Raw genomic sequence first — 25,201 nt, 5'->3', positions numbered from 1 at the left:
GAGAGAATGGCAGCAAGTTAGAATGAATGGGGAGGGCTAGGTATTTATAGGAGAGGGCTGGAACCTTTGTTCGAAGCTGGCTGCCTTCTTACGAAGCTGTTGGCTTCGTTAGAAGGGACCAATTTTGAGTACTTTGTTCTCGTTTCGTGTGTCGGTTGTTCGTTTAATGCGTTTTGTTGCGTTACTTAGTTCTAGTACTTTAAGTATCTTAGCGAGATATTAAGTGTCGGGTTGCGTTGCGTTTTAGAGCGATAAATCGAGTTGCGAAAGCGAGCGTTTGAGTGTTTTAAGCGATTGACCAACACATATAACACAACTAACATATAATCACACAAAACACAAATAATATAAATAAATCCGCATTTCGAGTTTGCGTTGAGTTAGCGTTGAGATGAGCATTTAAGTAATAAGCGTTTAAATGCGTTAAAATGCGATAACAAATGCGTGTCAAAATATCGTTTAACCCATTGATAGTAATCGAATCTCAGAGTACAAGCGTTTACGATCGAAAACAATGATAAGGTAGGAACAACCAAAGAGTCGGGTTGTTACAATCCTCATCAGAAAACGATGATAAACCAAGAAAGGCCTGTTGGACCATAGGTTTCTCATAAGATCTTTCATTATATAATTAGAGAAATTATAAGGATGTCCTGTACAAGCGCATGTATAGGTTCCATCAACCTGTAGGAGACTTCGTGATGGTTAAAGATTTTCTTTGAAAAGCATGCCCCCATTTGAGTTACCAAGGACTGCCACGGCTTGATGAAGCCTGTTTTTCTGATTGGCCTGTTTGGATTAACCATGTTGTACCCCATTTTTTGTAGGGTTTCATCTACCTGTGCTCTTGTAAAGAGGACAACGTCGTTGTCATCATAAAAGTTTAAAACTCTTCTGATGATGTCCTCAGTTACAACGATAGGTGTGTTGAGCACCACACTTCCGATGGAAGTTAAACCCCTTCCCTCATGCAACAGCAGTGTTGCATTTCTCTAGAACATCTGTAAGATGTCTGGGTAGACCATGATGTAAGCTGAAAGGGCGTAGCCAGCTTGACATGAGCATGTTTAGGATGACTTGGCATCCCTCCCATGCAGGACCATCAAAGTTGGTCCTCAGCCTGAGGTTGTGATACAGGTGGCGAGGAAGTGGAAAAAGATCAGCACCAATGCCTTTCGTTTTTTGTTGAAAGAAGTGGAGAAGATGGTAAGTTTTTCTAGGGTTTTTCTTGGATGAAAGTGACAGACTAAGCTTAAAGTGGTAGTTATTTATAGAAAAAGTTAAATTTGCCTTAAATGACATCTACCTACTTTAGATTTTGTATCTCCATTTTCTTTGTCATTAAATTTCTCTGTCAGGAGGCCAAGAGAATAAATGATATAAAATCTCTTGCATTAGTGGTTTAGGCGGCCATTTCGATAATTTATCATGATTATCTTCCTATATATCACTTCTATCCCCTTAATATTGATTAAATGTAATGAATAAAGGAGAGAGAATTAACTATCATTAACGAGTTCACAGAAGCCTTTTGTCCATGACGTTATCACCCCTATTCTAAAGAGATAAAATTTTGATTACCCTAGTCTAAAGAGATAAAATTTGCAGTTTATAAAATAGAGAAAATGAAAGAAAAATAAAGAATACAGATGTAAACGAACAAAATTTACAAAATCAATGAGAAATGATGACTACAAATGGACTTTGTGCATGCATGTGAAAAGATAAAGAAAAATTTGATATTTTATGTTTCATCAGAAATTCTGTTGACTTGGTCAATTTCTGATGACTTACCAGATTTTCTGGTGAATTGTGAATTTTCTTGATAGATTATCAGAATTTTCACCAAAAATCTGATCAGATGTTTGTATATCAGATTTTTCTTTATTTTGTGACCCAGTTTCTATTTGTTCAATTTCCATGTTGACCATTCCCAATTTGCTGATCAGAAAATTGTGTCTATTTTCATCTAAAGGTTTAGTGAAAATATCAGCAAACTAATTTTCTGTTGGAACAAAATACATTTCTATGTTACCTTTTTCAACATGATCTTTCATGAAGTGATATCTGACATCAGTGTGTTTTGTTCTTGAGTGATGCACTGGATATGAGGTTATTGCAATGGCACTCATAGAATCACACAAAATTGGAATTTTTGTCATATTAACTCCATAATCTTTCAGTTGAGTTTGCATCCACAGAACTTGTGAACAGCAGCTTGCTGCTGCTACATATTCTGATTCTGCTGTAGATGTGGCAACACAGTTTTGCTTTTTGCTTGCCCAACATACTAATTTTTCTCCCAACATTTGTCAGGCACCAGATGTGCTTTTTCTGTCAAGTTTACATCCTGCATGGTCTGCATCTGTGTATGCAATTAGTTCTAAATTTGTGTTCTTAGGATACCATAGGCCAAGATTTGAAGTTTCTTTTAGATATTTGAAAACTCTTTTGACAGCTTTCATGTGGGATTCTTTAGGATTACATTGATACCTTGCCAGAAAATAGGTAGAAAACATTATATCTGGTCTACTGGCTGTTAGGTAAAGTAGTGACCCATCATTCCCTTATAGGTAAAGTAGTGACCTAACATTATATCTGGTCTACTGGCTGTTAGGTAAAGTAGTGACCTATCTTTTGACAGCTTTCATGTGGGATTCTTTAGGATTACATTGATATCTATAGGCTTTCCTTCAATATCAGAATCTAGTTTGTTTCCAGTGGCCATGGGAGTTTTTGAAGATGAACAGTTTTCTAATGAATACTTTTTCAGAATAGTTCTGACATACTTTGATTGACTCAAAAATATGCCATCACTTTGTTGTTTAACTTGTAAACCAAGGAAAAAGGTTAATTCACCCATCATGCTCATTTCAAAGTGATTGGTCATGAGTTTCTCAAACTTTTTGCAGAATTTGTCATTTGTGGATCCAAATATTATGTCATCAACATAAATTTGGACCAAAAGTATGTGCCCCTTGTATGTTTTTAGAAAGAGGGTTGTGTCAATAGTACCTTTGGTGAAGCTAGAATTGATTAAGAAGTTTAATACTGTTTCATACCATGCTCTTGCAGCTTGCTTCAATCCATACAAGGTTTTGTTTAGTTTATAAACATGATTTGGATATTGAGGATCAACAAAGCCTTCTGGTTGATGCACATACACTTCTTCTTCAATTTCACCATTTAAGAATGCAGACTTTACATCCATCTGATAAACTTTTATGTTATTTGAGGCAGCATAAGCCAGATCTTGTCTTATGCTTAAAAATCCGGCATAAAGACATTCATGAGCTGTTGCAGATCTTGTCTTAACACCTACTTCAAGGTCACCAATGATGTCAGCAAGTGAGTGTCCCCTAATCTATCTCAAGTTGTTATGTGAACTTGTACTTACTGATGGATTTGAAGCTTCCCCCTGATCTATGACCTCATTGTTATCAAGAGGATCAGAATTTTGTTGTTCAATAACATTTTCTGGAGAGATACCAGAATTCTGATCATTTTGTTCAATTTTTGGTGGAGGTTCCAGATCATCTACAGGGTTAGTACATGGCATATTTTTGTTTGATATGTTCAGTATATGGTCATGTTCTAATAGTTCTTCAGTTAGCTTGTTAAGAAGATTTTCAGAATTTTCAGGTTGTTTTGACAAGCTTATATCCTTTAAAATTTCATCAGAAATCTTGTTTCTGATGAGTCATCAAAAGACACATATAAGCTTTCTCTTATTGTCCTTGTGTTTAAAAGATATATTCTATAAGCTTTTGAGGAAATTGAGTAACCAAGAAAAATTCATTTTTCTGCTTTTCTGTCGAACTTTTCCAGACAATCAAAATCATTAAAGATAAAACAATTACAACCAAAGGTGTGTAAAAATTTGATACTTGGGACCCTATGGTTGATAATGTGATATGGAGTTTTCTGATGTCTTTTGTTAATGATAGATCTGTTTTGTGTAAAGCATGCATTTGATATAGCTTCAGCCAAAAAATATGTGGGCAATCTGACATAAGCAAGCATGGTTCTTGTTGCTTCTACCAGAGTCCTGTTTCTTCTTTCTACAACTCCATTTTTGTAACATCCTCATGAAATTTCCGTTACCCATTCCTAAAATATACATTAAGGAACCCTAATTGGAACCCCCAAGTAGCACGATGCGGCTCGAAACGGAAAAACGGACGAAACCAGCACCAGGGCCCCCTAAACTTCAAGGGGGGATCCCCTAATTGATCTGTGCCTCGCGAAACTAATTTAGAACACGTATTATTCGTGTTTGACAAGTTTCAAGGCAATAAACGACACAAGGCTACCCTAGCCTAAAAGGCTCGTCGTCGCGCCACGCGACAGGATCAGGTGAGGCTGGCGCGACATGCGAGGGAGACCAAAAATTAGCTATAAATCCCAGGGGTTGGCACTTAAATAGTTTGCTTATTTCGACGATAAAATTCGTTTCCTATGTTGATACTTACTTTGTTTCTTTCCAATTTACAATCAAAATCTCGAAATTCTGCAGCAATATCAGGGTAATAACTCGATCACTGCTACGGTACTATATCTGATCGATTAAAACCGATCCGATAGATGTTTAATTGCTGCCGATACTCGGCTATACTTTGTCATTCGTCGTGAGGGTTTCGATCTCGTGATTACCGTAAATGTTGTATTAAGTTACTAACCTAATTCGGTTGCATTGTATATTTAATCAGGTTTACTAGCTTAACCAGTAGGCAAGCTTTGACAGTTTAAACCTGCAATGTGAGCCCATTCTCTTTTTCTCATAGTTTGTGAGTCATTCTTCTTTTTATCAAATTGCTTTCAAAATCCTACTTGTTTTCAAAGTTGTAATTACAGTGATTAAGTCTTTGTAATCTACAATTACTGCCGATATGTGGGGTTTTGTATACACTACTTGATAAGCTTCACCATTGGACAACGGGTTAGCCAATGGTGATATGACCATAGTCATAGATCCGGTCGAGTAACAAATACCGATTCAGGGTAATTGGTTGATATAAACATTGTAATAGCTCTTAACACTGTATATTATAACAATGTGCCTTTTGAATAAATTGAATGCACTCGCCAGTATTTTTCGCTGATCAAATCTTTTAAAACATGTTTCAGGTAATTTACTGTGAAGAAAGAAAAAGTGTCGCGAAGCACTTCAGCTTAAATAAAGTGGCTCAGTAAATTAGAAATAAAACATGTTTTCTGTAATTGGATGATTTCCCCAGTGAAACTCATTTCCTGTAAACACGGGGTTTACCCCACAGTTAATAATAAAATAATTCGGTGTTTTTTTAAACTCTGATATTATTTTCCTGACACCCGGTCCTGATGTAAACTCCGCTGCCAAATAATAAACAACGGTACCATGGTTTTCTGTCTCACGACGCCCGAACCAAGGAAACGGGTCGAGGGCTGTGACAATTTTGTTGTGGAGTTCTTGGAGCAAAAAAATCATGAGATATTCCTTTACTTACAAGGAAAGTATCAAGTTTTGCATTTTTGAATTTTGTTCCATTATCAGATCTGATTCTTCTTACTGGTAATTTCAACAGATTTTCAGTTTTTCTGATGAAATTAATGATCAGATCTAGGGTTTCATTTTTCTTTCTTAAAAATCCAACCCATGTGTATCTTGAATAGTCATCTACAATGACCAAAATGTATTTCTTACCAAAAAAGTTGGCACTTTGTACAGGTCCACAAAGGTCCATGTGCAAAAGTTCCAAGTTTTCAGAAATTGAAGATTCTGAAACTATTTTATGTGAGCCTCTCTTTGATTTGCCAAGCTCACATACTTCACATATCTTATCCTTTTCGGATGATATGTATGGTAAGCCTTTTACCAGATTCCTGTTTGTCAGTTGGTTTATTGTTTTGAAATTTAAGTGAGCAAGCCTTTTATGCCATAACTGTGGATGCATAATTGTGGATGCTCAATTTCTTCTCTGAAATCAAAGTAGTAGATGGAGTTTCTAATACTTTTCCCACTTAAATATATTTTGTTATCATCCAAACCAACCAAGAGACATTTTTCAGGTAAAAAGGTTACCTAGAAGCCTCTATCACAAAATTGCCCACAACTAAGTAGATTGTTGATGTGCACAAAATGCAACATATAAATTACATCAATTGTGGCATAAAACTAACCCTTTTTTAGTACTAATGTTGGAAAAAGTATGTTTTTGTCTTCCTTTTGTATTTTCAGGATTAAATGAGCTCAAATGAACAAAAGAAGCAAAAAGGCAACTAAATCTAACATAAATACAAGAAAAGGGACAAACATGGCATGCCCGACCCCCCCGACAGCATCCCCCCAAGCAAAACAAGAGAACAGAAGGCTGAACACGCCCCGTGCTCAGTGAGCACGGGGGCGTGCCCAAGTGTCAGCAGAAAAGACAAAGTTGTAGAAGCTTCTATCGCCCACCACGGGGCCGTGCTCAGCGGACACGGGGCTGTGGTCAACTATAAGATTCACAGAATCCAGGCAAATCTTGATAGTACAGATACGCTTCTGCACACGGGGTCGTTCTCAGCGGACACGGGGGCGTGGTCAACTAATGCAGACAAACTGCAATTAATGAAGAAAGAGAAAAGGATGGACACGGGGCCGTGCCCAACGGACACGGGGCCGTGCCCGAGCTTCTGTTCAGCCTATAAATAGGAGTGCTTGGATCACTTGCAACTCATCCCTTGGCACACCACCTCTCTCACACTTCACCCACCACCCACCACCATCACAACACCATCATCCACCACCATCATCCATTGTCCATCATAGAGTGTGTAAGTCGTCTCGGGATCCAAGATTGATCGTAAGAGTTCTTGACAATCAAAGGCCATGTTTGCCTAAGTCTCTTACATCACTTGGTGAAGACAAGTGTTTAGTGTAATACTTTTTAGTTTTAATCTTTTCTCACTTTTTATTTGGTTATGTATTAATGACTTTAATAACTAGTTTCTTATGTTGAAGGTGATTTTTCCTTATCGTTTATCCGTGGTATCTTGGCATTTTTTTACTGTCTATATAAAATAAAAGAATTTCACCATTCATATCTCCATGGTCTATATGGAGATATGTTGGCTACCTGGTCGGGGGTTAAGGGAACGGTTTGGTAAGAGTCTTGCCATTGTTCAGTGTATAGATCCTGCAAAGGACCTGGGTCAAATTTAGTAGGACCTCCTTCAATACCCACCGGTATTGGATGGCGGGGGTCCAAACTCTTTGATCCCCTCATAAGTTAAACTACTATTAAAACTTTAACCCGACTACTTAGGACTGTATCCCTGCTGACTCAGACTACTTAGCCGAGGGTAACGTCACCTTTAAAAGAGGGGCCTACCACATTATGCATTAATAACTTAATTAATTATCTTTCAATAATCCGACCCTTTAGGATTGTATCCTTGCTGACTCAAACTACTGGGTTGAGGGTAACGTCACCTTCAAAAGAGGGGCCTACTACAATAACTAAGATAATCTCTTAAAATGTGCAAAAGTGCGGAAATAATCAAAGGTTACACTACACACGAGTCGGATCCAAGTGATTCATCTTGTCTATCTGGTTTTATTTTTATTTTATTTTTCAACATTTTAGTTAGTTTTATTTTTCTAGTTTAAAAACCTTTTTTTCTAACTTATTGATTTGATTAGACGTTGAGGATAAACTGGTACTAAAAGCTCTTGTGTCCTTGGACGACCTCGGTATCTTACCAACACTATACTACGTCCACGATGGGTGCACTTGCCCATATGTGTGTTTAGTGTTAGTAAATATCGTGTTTTATAAATTTAAAACTTGGCTAAAAAGTGTAAAAGGGCTTAAAATATACACCTAAAATATACCACACTTCACGCACATCAAGTTTTTAGCGCCGTTGCCGGGGACACAAGAATTTTAAGAAAGTTAGGAATCAACGGCCTAATCGTTTTTTCTAAATTTTTCTTTTCTTTTTAGGATTTTCTTAATTTTTCAGCTTCTGCAGAACTCAGCACGGGCCGTGCCTGCTGAACACGCCTCGTGCCCAATCATTGGAACTGACAATCCTGTTTTAAGTCAGACAGTAAGCTGAACACGGGGTCGTGCCCACTCAACACGCCCCCGTGCCCAATATTCAGTTACTGAAAACAGAACCGTAAGATCCCCACGGTTGGTAATTTCTGACACAAACATGAGCGATACTGTTACTTTTTACTTTCTACTTTCGGCACCCTTATGGTATGTGGTGTCAAATATGTGGAGGCTCTCATAAAGAATTAGAATGTTATTTTCTAAATTATAAGCCCCACTATATAGACCCATTGTTTTCCTGAAGCCATAAGAAAGGCGAAAGTAAAAATAATCCCTATCTCTCCCTCGAATGCACTCAACCGGACCTTCTAGGAGAAATGCTTCTTGATGAACTATTTCAATTAGAAGATCTAATTCTTAATTGGTTAAAAGAACTTAAGATGGATTTTATTAATTCATCTCAAGACGATACCAAAGAAGAATTGTTGGGATCGCATTCAAACAACTCCGATGTTCCCAATATTATCTCCAACTCTAGCGAGGACTTGATCGATAGTCGTCCCTGTGCCGATTGTGCCGTGAAGGACTCTCCATCGACTTCGTTCGGTGCATACATAGACCTGAGCGATTCGGCATACACCTTCTTTAACGAGAGCCCGGGAAAGGGTTGGACTTGTCCACCTACATTTAGCATAGGAATCACCCTCACCGACAACCTCTTGCGTTCTCGTCTTAATCTAGAGCAATTAAGGTATCTTAGGCACTTTGGGGTTGTCCCATCTAGTAAAGAACCACCCGATATGGATAAATTCCTTAAAAAAATTAGACAAACTTCATAAACAGCCTTTCGACACGGGGCCGTGCCCAGTCAACACGCCCCCGTGTCCACCAAAAGATTCCCTTCTGACTTTTTGTCAGAATACGGACAAAATGTGTCAGGATTTTGCCTGCACACGGGGCCGTGTCCAGCATGCTGTCGTTTTCTATAAATGCAGCCAAGAATCCTGCACATTTGGACCATCCAGGGACAGAGATTTGAGAGGATCTTCTCACATACCATCCTAGGTATTTTCTAAAAGAAGGTTCTAACAACCATCTTGTCCTTTCCTCTTTTATCTATTGCCTTCTTCTTCATCTTTCTTGCTCCAAAACCTCCATTAAAGCTTGAGATTCCAAGCTTTATTGTGATGTTTTTTGAGTTTTGTTCAAGGAATCTTGTTAAAAATAAGTTGTATAACATTGTTTTAAGTTATTATTGCTAAAAAATGCTTCATAAGTTGGAAAAATAATTTGAAACTTCGAGATTCCTTGTTCCAAAAATCTGCAGAAAGGTGAACACGGGGTCGTGCTCATTGAGCACGGGGCCGTGTCCAATTTACTGTTTCACCGAAATAAGCTATTTCTGGTTTGTTTTCGTGGAATGTCAAGTCAAAACAGTGGAACCTCTTCTGCACATTCCAGAAACAGTTGAAGAGAGAGAAGGTCTTCAATTGAAGCTACTCTCGTACGCTACGTCATGGCATTTCGGGAAGCTCTTGATGAGATGACTTCGGTAGAGGAGGTCCTGATAGATCGTATAAATTATCTTACGGTGGGGCTGAAAAACAGTTTTCAAGAAATTAACCTCTTGCACCAAAGGTTAAACATTCTTGTAACACCTCCCATGGAACCAATCCTCCCTCAAGAGGATTGGAACCTAGCACTTGAAGTCAACAATCCTACCGGATGGGACGACATTCTAGCGGAACCTCCACTTGAAGATTTACAAGAAGTCCCGGTGGAAGTTGCACCCCCTCAAACTGATGCCAATGAGCCCGCCTTTCTCCTCCCAAGGGAGATAGAGGAATGGCTCGCCGACGTGTGAGGAACCCATGCCCGGAGAAAGAAGTTCTTCAAAGCCGCATCCAACCGAGAGAATTATCTCTTCGGAAATTTTGCTAATTAGAATAACTTTTAGGCTAGAACTTCTTGGTTTAAGCTTCTTGTGCTTCGTTTAACTTACTTATCTAAATTATTAACTTTTTAGGATTATGTAGTTCTCTCTATGACTTAAATGAAATGATGGTTTTAGTTAAATTGGTGTTTGGATGATGTTGTAATGGATAAAACACACTCGGGATGGTGAAGGATAACAAGGGAAACTTGCACCAGCGCCCCATGCACGAAAACAACGCCATCCGACAAATTTTTCTTCGTTACAGCAAGTTCAGCACAGGCCGTGCCCGCCCAACACGGCCCCGTGCTGCACACTCTGCAGAAAATGCCCAGTTCAGGTAACTGGACACAGGGCGTGCTCACTGAACACGCCCCCCGTGTCCAGGCTTCTGTTTCTTTTTACAAACTTTTGTTACTGGCATTTGAACACGGGGTCGTGCCCGGACACCACGGGGCCGTGTCCAAACGCCCAGTAACATAAAATTTTGCTTTTTCACACCTTTTTACACATTCAATCAACCTAAAAACTTATTTTTTGAGACACATTGAGGACAATGTGTAATTTAAGTGTGGGGGGCATGCTAAAACTTTAAATCTTGCAAATCCTAATTAACAAGCCTTACACAAAACTCTATTGGAACCGCTAATCACCCAATTTTTTTTCAAAAATTTTCATTTTTTTTACTTGTCTAGGTTTAAGTTGGGAATTTCAAGATTCTAAAAATCTTATATTTTTACAAATTTACAACCGATAGCGTCGTGATAAAAAGAACTAACATAAGAAAATTATGAAACGGCATGACAAACTTAGTTAAAATTTGATTATATATACTTGATCACATAAAAACCCATTCCCACAAAAGTGAGTTTTGAGCCTTTATTGAGCATACAAATACATATCTTTAAACTAAATGCTCATTTTTCGTTTCTTGTGTGAATAGCCGCTTGGTTCTTACAACTCTAGAACTTGCCACGACGATACATTCCCGGTCCTTACCAACTTAAACCCGAGTAAGTAAATGATGGAGGCATTAGGACTAACCCTTTTTATTTCTACATCATTATTTTTTTTTCTTTTTTACCACCTACCCAAAATCCCCCTAGTTAATCCCTTTGAGCCTAAACCTTTTCATTTCTTAACCCAATTTAAAAACCCTTTACCCACCTAAACCCTTTTTCATTTTAAACCCTTTCTTTTAGTAACAAAGCTCGGTTTTTCTTATGACTTGAAAAAAAAATGATGAGGATGAAGTCAAAGAAATAAACAAACAAGTTTATCAAAAACAACTTTGTTTGAAAGAAATGCTTCATCAAAATAAAAAGTTTTGAAAAATAACGAGTCTTATGAAAACCGACGCTTTTTACGCTTTTCGCATTTTTACTAACAACTAACCCAACCACCCACCTTTAGCCCAAGCCTAACCCTTCACCCAAAAAGTCCTCTTGATATTTATAAAGGTGTATAGTTAAAAAGGAGGAGGATTGATTGCTTGGCAAGCTTATGGTAGGAGTAAGTTCCATGCCGCTCTCGAGTGATTCACTAAAAATACACCTTCGGCCGAGTGTTGAGTGATCCCCCGTGAGGTATGTGAACTTGTATATAAATGGAATTTTAAAAAGGCATGTTATGCCCTAATAAGTAATTTATCTTATGAAACGTTTTTAATAAATCATGACGAATAGGATTGTAAATAAATAAGAATAAAACTTAATAAAGAATCTTGGAAATCTCGACACTCTATGACAAGCCCAAAAACCTTCTCTTCTACCCATTCCATTTGGGAGTGTAAAGCCACATTATAAAGAGTTTTGCTTGAGGACAAGCAAAGATTCAAGTGTGGGGGTATTTGATGTGCACAAAATGCAACATATAAGTTACATCAATTGTGGCATAAAACTAACCCTTTTTTAGTACTAATGTTGGAAAAAGTATGTTTTTGTCTTCCTTTTGTATTTTCAGGACTAAATGAGCACAAATGAACAATAGAAGCAAAAAGGCAACTAAATCTAACATAAATACAAGAAAAGGGACAAACGTGGCATGCCCAACCCCCCCCCCCCCCGGACAGCATCCTCCCAAGCAAAGCAAAACAAGAGAACAGAAGGCTGAACACGCCCCGTGCTCAGTGAGCACGGGGGCGTGCCCAAGTGTCAGCAGAAAAGACAAAGTTGTAGAAGCTTCTATCGCCCACCACGGGGTCGTGCTCAGCGGACACGGGGCCGTGGTCAACTATAATATTCGCAGAATCCAGGCAAATCTTGATAGTACAGATACGCTTCTGCACACGGGGTCCTGCTCAGCGGACACGGTGGCATGGTCAACTAATGCAGACAAACTGCAATTAATGAAGAAAGAGAAAAGGATGGACACGGGGCCGTGCCCAACGGACACGGGGCCGCGCCCGAGCTTCTGTTCAACCTATAAATAGGAGTGCTTGGATCACTTGCAACTCATCCCTTGGCACACCACCTCTCTCACACTTCACCCACCACCATCACCACACCATCATCCATTGTCCATCATAGAGTGTGTGAGTCGTCTCGGGATCCAAGATTGATCGTAAGAGTTCTTGACAATCAAAGGCAATGTTTGCCTAAGACTCTTACATCACTTGGTGAAGACAAGTGTTTAGTGTAATGCTTTTTATTTTTAATCTTTTCGCACTTTTTATTTTGTTATGTATTAATGACTTTAATAACTAGTTTCTTATGTTGAAGGTGATTCTTCCTTATCGTTTGTCCGTGGTGTCATTATTTTACTGTCTATATAAAACAAAAGATTTTCACCATTCATATCTCCACGGTCTATATGGAGATATGTTGGCTACCTGTAGGATCGTTTACCGACCCGGACGAGTCGATCAGAAGAGTTTTTATCCAAAACAAGAGGCAGAAACTAATGTTTCGGTGCAATTTCAGCCGTATTCACTTTAAACTGTTGTTTTTATTGACCTGCAATCAGTTTACAAGCCTGACAACACTTCGGCAGCACTTCGTGGCTCACTGGAAGAAAACACACACTTAAGACCTATGATTTCGCTCCAAGTGACATCCCTATTTATAGATCTAGCTATTCCGCTCGAACACGTACAAGCGGAATCACTATCAAGTAAGTTGGAGCGGAATCAGACTTAAGACATTTCGGGCGGAATCATGATGTTAAGGGGTTTCGCTCGAAATGACATCTTGACATTTCGAGCGGAATCACCTTCAAATACAGAATTCTTGGATTCCGTGCCCTATTCTATCCAACTCTAGACAAGACTCGATACAAGACGTAGGCGACAGACGGATGCACCAACAAACTCCCCCTCGGATGTTAACGGAATCTTCAGTGTCGAGTCTTCGGTTGTCAACCTTCAGTCTTTATCAGTCGTCGATCTTCTTTGAAATATTTGTCGCTGCAAGAATTCTCACTATCTATTTTTTCTCTTCAATCTCTCTCTCGTGAATGCAGTTCTCGAATCAGCACTGGCTTTAACTGCTTTCTCAACTTTGTCTTCAGACTCCCCCTCTCAATCTGCTGAGACTGTAGTCTGGAATTCACAAATTCATGATCATTTCCTAGCTCATATCCTGCAAATCTCTACCTAACACATAAGTTTCTTCAAAGATTAAATCTTTAAACTTTAAGAAACATTCAATAATGATTTATACTTTGAAAACCAATTGTAATCATAACTTCTTCACACACTCTCTCCCAAACCTGTTCATCAAGTTTAGCACTTGGAATTTTAAACATCAGCTTTTCAACACCAGTTGTCGAAAATATTTTTGGATTTTACAAAATTTATGCTAAAACACACTTAAAATCTTTTTGGATTTTCTGAAAGAAACTAAGTGCAGTAAAGAAACTATTTATAGACAATATTTTTGTGAGTTTGTGCAAGAGGACCATATCAGTTTTTGAGACAAATCACTAACACCGTTAAGCTTGATTTCATTTTAAGTTCTAAACAATTCATCTATATTGTCAGTATACTGGTCCATTTAAATTTTCACACAAAGTTCAACTGTTTCGAGATACGTGATTAATGTCTTAAGGACTTAAACTTATTCGCGTGTCCCGCCACTTGAATATACTCCCGTATCCAGATCCCAATATTCAGTCTTACTGGTGAGTATACCACAGATGATATCTGTAAAGAGGTTAAATTGCGAGGGCCGTGAGAGCTCAGGTCGATACTTCCGTATACGCAGAGAGATGACGGCTTCGACTTTTTGGTGTGTCCCCTTTAGAGGATCTTTTCTTCAACAGCAATGATTATCAATTTTATTGTTTCCTCATTTTTTCTGAGGGCTGTGCTATATTTGAAGCATTTGCAGAAAGTATTATTCGGGGACTAGGTCAGAATTTCCATTCAGCAAAAGTCCCGGAATAATACCCCAGATATCACTGAGTATAAAGACCTAGTATCTCAGAAAGAGGGACCTTTCAAACGAGATTTCGGGGGTTACCCATATATCTAAGAAATGTTACCCACGAGATAAGCAAGTTTTAAATTTAGGTTTATATCTCGTTATAATCTACTAAATGAGCGAAAACCTACTGACATGTCCGCAGTGAGATCGTTTATCACATTTTACTTTACATTTCTTTAGCGTGTTGTGATAGTCCACTGATGTACTATCATTTCCTCTTTTATGCAACAAAAACTCATTTTTCATTTTATCATGTTTTTGGCTTTTTCAAATTTTCTAATGTTTTTGGATTTTCTGAAAAATTCTTACTCCCCCTAAAATTCAAAAACATTTAATAAAATATGAAACCAAACTGTACAGAAATGTGACAACTGATATCAAATCGCACCAATTCTCCATTCACCTGGCATAAACAATCAGAACTCCCCCTCACAACAAACTATTTTCCCATTATGATTTCAAAACACTTAAGTTTGTTTTAACCAGAATGGTTTTTTTCGGAAAATTAGTTTTGTTGATCAGCCATTTGTAGGTTTGGGGTTCACTTCATCACGTTGTTTACCAAAACTTTTGAATAGATAGTTACATCAAGTTCAATTTAATGACCTTGATTAACCACTTGTAAGAACGATGGTTAAACCACTTGTAATTCTCAACCATTTGTAAGATCAACTATCAAAGATTTTCAACCAATTACCATCTGTTGGTTGAATTCTCAAGGTGCCGATTCCTACACCACACTTACCAACCTGGGAGTTCCGGCAATTCACACTTCTCATTTTAAATTTCAAAAACATTTACAGAAATGATGCCGATTCATGCTCCGCGATTACCAACTTGGGAGCTCCGGCAAGTCAGGTTTCTATTCAATGAAGAATATATCCACCCAAGCCTGACCAGCCTTGGGTGTAACTTTTTCAGTCTCATTTGGGGTTATATCTTTCCTTTTCAATTGATAAAATTCCTTAACCCCTTTAGCCTTCCCTTCAATCATTTTTCCAAAAATATTTTTCACAGCAGGGTTAAAGGCCTTTTCAATATCCAATTCTTTCTTTTTAGGAAAGAATTGGTTTGAAATTTCAACTTTTCCGATTTTAGATTTCAAATTTTTAGCACTTAGTGGCGGAAAATTCACATCATCCACTATCGGAACTTTCTTCTCATCTTTCACAACAACCTGCGGCTCCTCTGTCTTTGTGGAGACAGATTCATCACCAGAACTGTTTCCTGAACCCTTAACAACCCATTTTTTATTTTTCAAATTATCTTTCCTTTTAAGACATTCTTTGAACATTCTCCCACTTCAAAGGTTGAATTTTCAAAGCCTGTAAAATTTTTGGTTGTAAGTTCTGTAGGATCAGTTTTGACCTCTCGAGTGAGTCAATCAGAGCTAGTGCTTACTGAAAATGTGGCGGAAACACATTTTCAGCATGATACAAAGAAAAACGTAACAGAATGGAGTAGAAACAGAAGATTCACACTTAAAATACTTTTTCTTCACTTGATAACGCTTGTCGTACGGACAGCAGTTCGACGTGGAGTTCCAGAAGACGTTACAAATGAAGAACACACCGGGGGTATATATAGAGTTCTTGGTCCGCTCATGTGACATGTCCACAAGAGCGGTCCAGACAACAAAGCTGGTTCGCTTTTGTGGACACATGCCACAAAAGCGGACCTACAACATTACAATCATAAAATTACACTTTTACCCCCTGTACTAATACAAAATGACCTATCTGGACCCTATACATTAAACTATCATTACAAAGATGCAGGCTTTAGACATTGTGCATCAACAAACTCCCCTTGGATGAAGCCGCAGTCTTTGTCTTGAATGTAGGTCTTCAGATAGCTTTGAATTTCTCTTCCTTCGGTTTTGGCTTTCTTCCCAGCGCAACCCTGATCTTCTCATTCTCTTTCTTCCTCACTTTCTCTTCCTTCTCTTGTTGCTTCATAAACTTTCCTCTATTTTCTTCCATCTTTTGATTCTCACATTCACGTTCACGCTTTGATTTCTTCTTCATCTTCTCTTCTAAAGACCACCACGAAGATTTCCACTTGTTTTCAGAGTTGATTCCTTTCTGAACACACAGTGATACAACACGTTGAAACTGAAGAGCTTGCTCTTTATCTGCTGGAGAGTAACGAATCTTGTGAATGAATAGACATTCAATGTCTTTCGCTGAACAATTAACTAACCACATCGGGTCGTAAACATGAATATCCCTCAGTTCTCCACCAGCTCTGTACGTGATTATTGCTTTGGTCGTCCTACAACTGTAAACCCAATCAATAAAGCCTTTATAAAATTCCTGCTCCATTTCTGGCATCGGAATTGTCTTCATTGTACGCGGAGGCTTCACATTCAGAATAATTTCTACAGCTCCAGTTTCCGGATCAATTCTCTGAACACGTCTTGGATGATGAGGCTTCCACTTTCGAAATGGATTTAATTGTTCATACTTGATGTAGCCCCACATCGCGGTATCATTCTGTCTCACCTTGTACTCCAAGACTCTCACCTTTGCTAATTCATCAACGTCCCACCACGGTAATGACATTATATCATATAAACGTGCAAAATACTGGACGCCATATTCTCTTCGAATAGCATAAGCGTTAACTTGCGGAAGAAAACCCCAACTAATAATATCGCCAAGCGAAACATTTCGATCTCGTTGGAAGAACTTCAGCGGCCTCTTGAATTTTCTTTCATGAGAATCTTTAAACCATTTAGAACGATCAATTTATTCAGCTTTCGGTTGACCTTCTTTATCAACATTAGTTTGGCCTTCCTGCCCAGCTTCTTTCCTCAAACATTCAAACACATTATCATTCACCGCTTCAGTCACTTTCTGACGTAATTCATCTCTATTCTCAGCAGCAAAGAACTCCATTAACGTTGGAAGTTTTGAAGTATCTTCAGGAACCTCTTCATTATCTGAACATTCTTCAACCTCAACTCTATCGTAGATATCAGCATCTTCAACATAATCATACTTATAATCTTGCTGTTTATTGATATCAAACCATTCTAAGTCCTCTTCAAAGTCAAAGGGAATTTCAGGGTTTACATCTTTAAGCATCTCTTTATACGCATCTAGACTCATAAACAAAGGCTCATGATGCTCTACAATCTGTGTCTTACTCGACTCCCCCTTTCTCTCAGCTTCACCACTTTCTTCATTGACTGTGTCGTTTAACAGATCTTCAACGACTTTTTCTTTTGAGGCATCAGTCACTCTAACACCTGAACCTCCTGCTGCATCATCATCATCATTACCTTTAGAGCTGTGACTGCTCGCAGAATAAACAAACTCATCCTCATCATCATCTTCATCATCCTCTTCATCTTCGCCACCAATTAATTTAGGCGATGGAATTTCTTCTTCGACTATGCCAGGAACTGCAGATATAGGCTCAGGATTATCTATCACCATCGAAGGTACAATAGACATTTCAGAACTTCCTTCCACCCCTTTACCCTTATCTTTCATCTGCCTTTCTAATTCTGCTTTACGTTCTGCACAAAGGTCTTCTAACTTCAACTCTTCATATTTCTGTTCCACTGATGTCTCTAACATACTTTCCACAACTCTATTCAGCATGTAGAACTTATGTTCATGTAGCGCTTTAGCAGCCATAAGTTCTTTATTCTTCAACTTATAGTACTCATTTTCACTCTCTCGACGATTCTTCTCCTCTTCTAATTCAGACACTCGAACTTTCAAAACGTCGATTTCCGTCTGATCAACTTCAATTTTCAGTGTCAACACTTTGTTTTCACCTTCCAACCTCTGCACCCTACCAGCAAGAGTCTTTTCTCTATCAGCAATCTTTTTGCATTCAGCCGCCAACTTTTTATTCTCTGCTATCACATCCTCAATTCTCTTTTCCAATTTCAACACTTGCGAATTGTTTGCAAAGTCGAAATCAACATCTAGCAGATTATCTTGCGGTATCGGAAGACCTCTACTTGAAGAACTAGGTTGTGCTTGGATGAGTGGAGATGTGCCAAAGAGATCTTGCGAAGTATAATATGGTTGATGTGGTGGTGGTGTTGATTGAAAAATAGGAGATGGTTGTCGTTGTGGAGTATGTTGTCTGGGTGGTGTTGAGTGTGATGGAGGAGTAGGTTGTCTTGGTGATTGTTGTGGTGTTGGTTGTCTGGGAGGATATTGATGTATTGGAGATTGTGGAGGTGTTGGTTGACGTGGAGGTGTTGGTTGACGTGGAGGTGTTGGTTGACTTTGAATGATCTTCTGAGGGCGCTTTGACACTTTAATCTTTGGCGTAGCTTTCTTTCGTTCAGCAGCTTTCTTTTTACCTCTCGGAGTAGATTGTGACACTGAAACATGCTCCGGAGAAGGTACATAAGGTGCATCTTCTTTCTCTTCCCTCTTCCTCTTTCTAATCAACTTCTCCTGTTCTACCTCTTCTCTCATTCGTCTTTCACGTTCTTTAGCATCTATCACTTCATATTCAGATGAACTAGAAGAACTAGTAGTATCTTTATCAACGTCGTCACCTTCAACATCATCTAACACTTTCTCTTTTTCCTTTTGAACATCAGAAGTAACCGTTTCCACAACATTATCAACAAAATATGCTTCTGTTGTAAACAAATCTGTCTCAATTACAATGTTTTCAGCACCAGTTGTCTCTTGTTCACTTTCAACATTCATCTCAGGAACATCTTCATCAGACTCATCAACTAACATTGTTTGCGCTTTCTTCTTTTGTATCTTCTTCGGTTTTGACGAAGAACCTTCACCTTCAGCTACAGGAGTTGCAAATCTACGTCTACGTCCTGACTCCTTTACATACCACTCGTTCTTGGTTGATTTGAAACTCTGAAGTATTCTCAACTCTACAGCATACAATGCCTCTTTCATTTCCTCTTGATTTCTCCAATTCTGATGATTTTCCGGATCAGGATCCACATAGTTCGCATCTCTAAGCAATCCAAAATTTTCAATCACTAGATCAGGCTCTGGATGATTAGGATGATACTTGACCAGGTTCTTCAAAGTGTTGTTAGACATGTGAGCTTGAACAAGAAGATCACCCTTAATGTTTCTATCAATTCCAGGGTATGCACGATCAATCATCATTTGTACAAAACGCGGATACCTCCAGGTTCTAACATCCGACGTGAGATTCTCCACCATATAATGAAAAACTATGTGTGAAAAGTTGTATTTCTTATTCAACACCAACGCTGTTAACATGTTCATTTGGTAATCCCTCATCTGGTCGAAACTACCCTTTGTGTGGCTCAATGAAATCAGAATACAATGAATTAAGAACTTGAAAGATTTCTGAAATTTCGACTTCAAGTAGTTCCCGGTGTTCAAAGCACCTCTGTATCCCATTCTCAGCATACATCCCTTTACCAAACGTTCCGGAAATTTTTGTGGGGTAGTTGGCCTTGTCAGGAAAATTCATCACTTCGCGAACTAACGCTTCAGTCACCAGAATAGTCTCCAACTTTCCATCCACTTCTACCACTGACGATATCACCTTGCTTGCCTCATCATACTTTGCGTTTATCCAAAATCGACTAATATGTGATCTATATAACGGTCTTTGGTCAATCATTGCTTTCTTCACTGGAATACGATTCATATAATCCAAAATACTGCTGAATTCTGACAATAAAGGACACTTTTCCACATCTAAATCAATGCAACTGTTGTGTACTGGATCGAATAACACATTTGGAGATGCCTGCATAATAACAACAGAAATCAAGACTTAGGAAAAATTTCACATTTTTAACACTGACTAAAAAGCGAACCTACACAGTACATTAAAAGCGAACCAAACACTTCACAACCCTATAGGCGAACCACTGTAATGACTAAAAAGCGGTCCTACATAGAAAATTACACAAAAGCGAACCGTCCCTAGCCACATAAGCGAATCAACAGTTTACTGCCTTAAAAGCGGACCTGATATTGTACATATGAGCGGCCCTGAAAGATTTCATAAGAGCGGACCTAAAATGGTTCTTATAAGCGGTCCTACAGATGTCATATAAGCGATCCTGAACTACATGACTGTAAAAGCGGTCCTCATATCAAAACATGTAAAAACAGCTTAAAACCTAAAATTGATTTCAAAATCACAATCTACACAGAATTCCGAGAATAGAGGTATCTTTCGATTTTGTTATACTTGACTAAATCACCCTAGATCTGGAACTGAAACTAAGCAATACCGACAACATACATCAAACACTCAAATTACTGCAATTATCATGTAATACCACTCTTAATATCATCATACGACACTGAAACAACAAGCAATACCATAGATATGACAGTTAAACATGATCTATTCAACCAAAACATGCCGACAAGCAGATTTAAGCTGAACAGAGATCAAATGGAATGAGAACTTACCTTGCCCATGATGTAATCAGTAGAAATCTATCAAAATCAAGTGAAAACAGGGCTCAATCAGCAGTAAATCACGATGAACAAGACGAACATGTGAGATTGCTCGAAATCGCCTCAGAGAGAATGACGGATAAGCGAGCCAAGAAATGACAGAAAAAGCGGACCCTGTACCTTTTATATGGGGTCTGGACCGCTTATACGACATGTTCTCATGAGCGGACCATCTTGTTACTATGACAGAAAAGCGAACCGATGGTGACATAAAAGCGAACCTGTCTCTAATATTTCAAAAATTCATTTTTAATCATTTTTCCAACTTTTTCGATTTCACACGCTGACACCCAGTTGACCAAGTCCAAGTTAATGACCCTGGACAACTGTTTGACCTACCAAGTCCAAGTTAATGGCCCTGGATGATCATTTTTATGAAGTACTTTGTCGTTTTGTTTTGTTTTTGAAAAAAAACACAGTTCAAATTAATGAACTTTTCAACGTTTCAAACATTTGCACATTTTATCTTTCAAACATCATACCAGATCTTTGTTTGCAATCACAGCTTACCCAACCCTCATCAGACACTGACATGATCTGCACACAGGCTTTGATCTTTCAATCCCCAGTATCAGTTGTCTAAAATAAAATGAGAAAAGAAAATCTTTTTGGGTTTAAAGCTGTACAAACTGAAATATATACACACAATATTTTTTCGAGCGTGTTAAGGGATCATATCAGCTGCCGACAGAACACAAGCACCGTTAAGCTTATTTCATTTTAAGCATTAAGCAATTCGCGTTGATTGTCGGTATATTGGTCCATTTTAAATTCTCGCAAAACTTTCAATCTGTTCGGGATACGTGATTAGTGTTTTAGAGACTTAAACGTTAACGTGTGTTACCACCTCAGTATATACTCCCATATCCGGATCCCAGTATTCAGTCTTACAGGTGAATATACCACGGCTGATATCTGTTGGGGGTAGATGCGAAACCGTGAGAGCTCAGGTCAGAACTTCCGTTCAGCAAAGAGATGACGGCTCGACTTTTCGGTGGGTCCCCTTTAGAGGATCTTTTGCATTTCAACAGCAGCGACTATCAATTTTATTGTTTCATCAGCATGCTGAGGGTGAAGCTTATGTTTCAAAGCTTTTTGCGTAAAGTATTATCCGGGGACTAGGTCAGTATTTCCATACAACAGAAGTCCCGGGATAATACCCCAGATATCACCGAGCATAAAGACCTAGTATCTCAGAATACGGGACCTTTCAAACAGGATTTCAGGGGTTACCTATATATCCTGGAGGTGTTCCCCACGAAAACGCAAGTTAAATTTAGTTTATATCCCAAACTGATCTACTAATTCTGTAAGAACCTACCGGCACATCTTTAGCGAGACTGCTTAATTGCATTTAAACATTACATATCTCTAGCGTACTGTGCCTGTCTAGCTGATGTACTATCATTTCCCCTATACTACACAGCTCTTTTTGCTTTTTTTAATGTTTTTGGATTTTTATGGTTTTATCATGTTTTTGTATTTTTCTGCGAATATCTCCCCCTAAAACTAAAACATATTTTTGTGTTTTTGTTTTTAACGAAAAGCAGGAAAAATACAACTATACAAACAAAAATTGACAACCCGATACAGTTCAAGTCAGATCGCCGCCCAATTCGGCTTCACACTCGATAACCCTCCCAGATTGCAGATTTTTCATCCCATTTAACCTTAAAAGATAATAAAATCTCTTTTTATCAAACGGTTTTGTGTAAAAATCAGCTTTCTGATCATCGGTGCCCACATGTTCAATCCGTATTAATTTCTTTTCGTGACAATCTCGAATAAAATGGTGACGGATTTCAATGTGTTTTGTTTTCGAATGGTGAACCGGATTTTTAGTAACATTTATGGCCGCTTCATTGTCCACAAATATCGGAGTATCCAAGAATTGCAGACCGAAGTCGCGCATCTGCTGTTGGATCCAGAGGATCTGCGAGCAACAGCTAGAGGCTGAGACGTACTCAGCCTCACACGTGGAGAGCGCGACTGCAGTTTGCTTCTTGCACTGCCAGGTAACGAGCCGAGTTCCAAAGAACTGGCACCCAGCAGTGGTGGACTTTGCGTTCTGCTTACAGCTACCAAAATCTGAATCAGCGAAACCAGATAAGGTAAAATCACCCGAACGAGGGTACCACAAGCCGATGCTTGGGCAACCCTTCAAATACCGTAAGATGCGTTTGACGATCGTCAGGTGTGATTGTTTCGGATTCGACTGATATCGTGCACACAGACATGTCGGGTACATGATGTCGGGACGGGAAGCTGTGAGGTACATTAAAGACCCAATAATCGATCGGTATAACGTTTCATCCATCTTCACTCCCTGTTCATCCGGACAAATACCATGGTTCTGTGCAAGGGGGGTTGATGCAGGACTGCAATCTGTCATATCAAACTTGTCTAGCACGTCCTTTACATACTTTGACTGGTGAATGAAGATTCCGTCGGGCATTTGTTCTACCTGCAGCCCGAGGAAGAACTTCATCTCCCCCATCAAACACATTTCAAACTTCTTCTTCATTACTCTCTCAAACTCTTTACACAAATTGTCGTTGGTGGAACCGAAAATTATATCATCATCGTAGATCTGCACGATCAGCAAGTGTCCTGCTTCTTCTTTTGTAAACAAGGTATTGTCTACTGTTCCTCTTGTGAACCCGTTGTCCAGCAAGTAGGTCAAGAGAGTCTCGTACCAGGCTCTCGGGGCCTGGTGTAGACCGTATAATGCTTTATCCAATAAGAACACCTTGTCTTTGTTTAGTGGATCTGCAAACCCCGGTGGTTGCCCCACGTAAACTTCTTCTTGAATCTTGCCATACAGAAAAGCTGATTTAACATCGAGTTGATAGACTTTGAAATCTTTCCAGGATGCAAACGCTAGAAAGATACGAATAACTTCAAGCCTTGCGACCGGCGCGTAAACCTCATCATAGTCTATACCCTCCTGTTGGCTGAAGCCTTGAACCACTAGACGTGCTTTGTTCCTCACCACGACTCCTCTATCGTCACGTTTACATTTAAACACCCATTTTGTCTTTATCAACTTCTGATTCTTCGGCAGATCGACCAGTCTCCAGACGCCCAGTTTCTCAAATTGTTGCAGCTCTTCCTGCATTGCATTAACCCAGCTGTCTTCGGTCAACGCTTCTTTGTAAGTCCTGGGCTCTATCTGCGAAATAAAACATTTGAGTGAGACTTCTTTCTGCATATCAGCAATATCTGAATAAAAACATGTAAAAGCTTGGTCTATCTGATGTCTCGTCTTGACACCACTCTGTAGATCGCCGATAATTTGTTCTGAAGGGTGGTAAGACAGTGTCCGTGGCATCACAGTATCAGGCACCACAACTTCCGATTCCAGATTTAAAATGTCGAGATCAACGATTTGATCAACAGCCTCCTCTGATGTCTCATTTGGTTCCTCGTCAAAGGTAGGAGCGGGTTCCTCCTCTGAGTCGTCAGAAACGTCAAACGACGGAGCTGGTTCCTCTGGTTCTTCTGGCGGTATATGAACGGTTCCACTCGGTCCAGCTTCATCATCGTGAGTACCCACGGTGGGCGTAGGAACATCTAGCGGTCTAGATTCCGTCTCTTGCAACTGACTTTGCTGATACAAGTACATTAGAGCAAGTTCCTCCTCACTCGGCTCGGACGACAAATGAAACGATTCCCAGAGTTTGTCGTAGTCGAACAGGAATCTTTGTCCGGGAAGTTGTTGCGACGGCGTGTGCTTCTGACAATCCACATGATGGACCTGAATTACTTTCCCCAGACACGGTACAAACACCCTTTTTAACGGGCTGGCGTAACCTACGAAAAATCCTTCATTCGCTTTTGCTCCGAATTTACCATCAACATCTATGAAAGTACACGGAGAGCCAAAAGGTTCCAAAAACTCAAGATTTGGCTTATAGCGATGCAGCAACTCGAAACAAGTCTTTTTATATTTCTTCACTGTCAGAACTCTATTCAGTGTATAGCAAGCCGCTGACACTGCTTCACTCCAGAAGAAAATCGGAAGCTTTGAATCTGCCAACATAGTACGTGCGGTCTCGATCAGGGTTCTATTCTTTCGTTCAGCCACACCATTCTGTTGTGGTGTGTACGGCGCACTGAATTCATGTAGTATCCCCTTCTCGTTGCAGAACTCGTACATTTTGTTATTCTTGAACTCTGTTCCGTTATCACTCCGAATTCTTCTGATCGGCAGCTTGTACACCGTCTCCATCTTTTTGAATAAAACCATCAAAGCATCGAATGTTTCGTCCTTCTTTTCCAAACAAACAACCCATGAAAACCTTGTATAATCATCCGTAACCACCAAACAGTAAGAATCTCCACTGATGCTTTTGACGTTGACCG

The sequence above is a fragment of the Helianthus annuus genome, chromosome 6 (genome assembly GCF_002127325.2).
Source record: "Helianthus annuus cultivar XRQ/B chromosome 6, HanXRQr2.0-SUNRISE, whole genome shotgun sequence".
In the NCBI taxonomy this organism is placed as follows: domain Eukaryota; kingdom Viridiplantae; phylum Streptophyta; class Magnoliopsida; order Asterales; family Asteraceae; genus Helianthus; species Helianthus annuus.
This window is presented reverse-complemented; position numbering follows the sequence as displayed.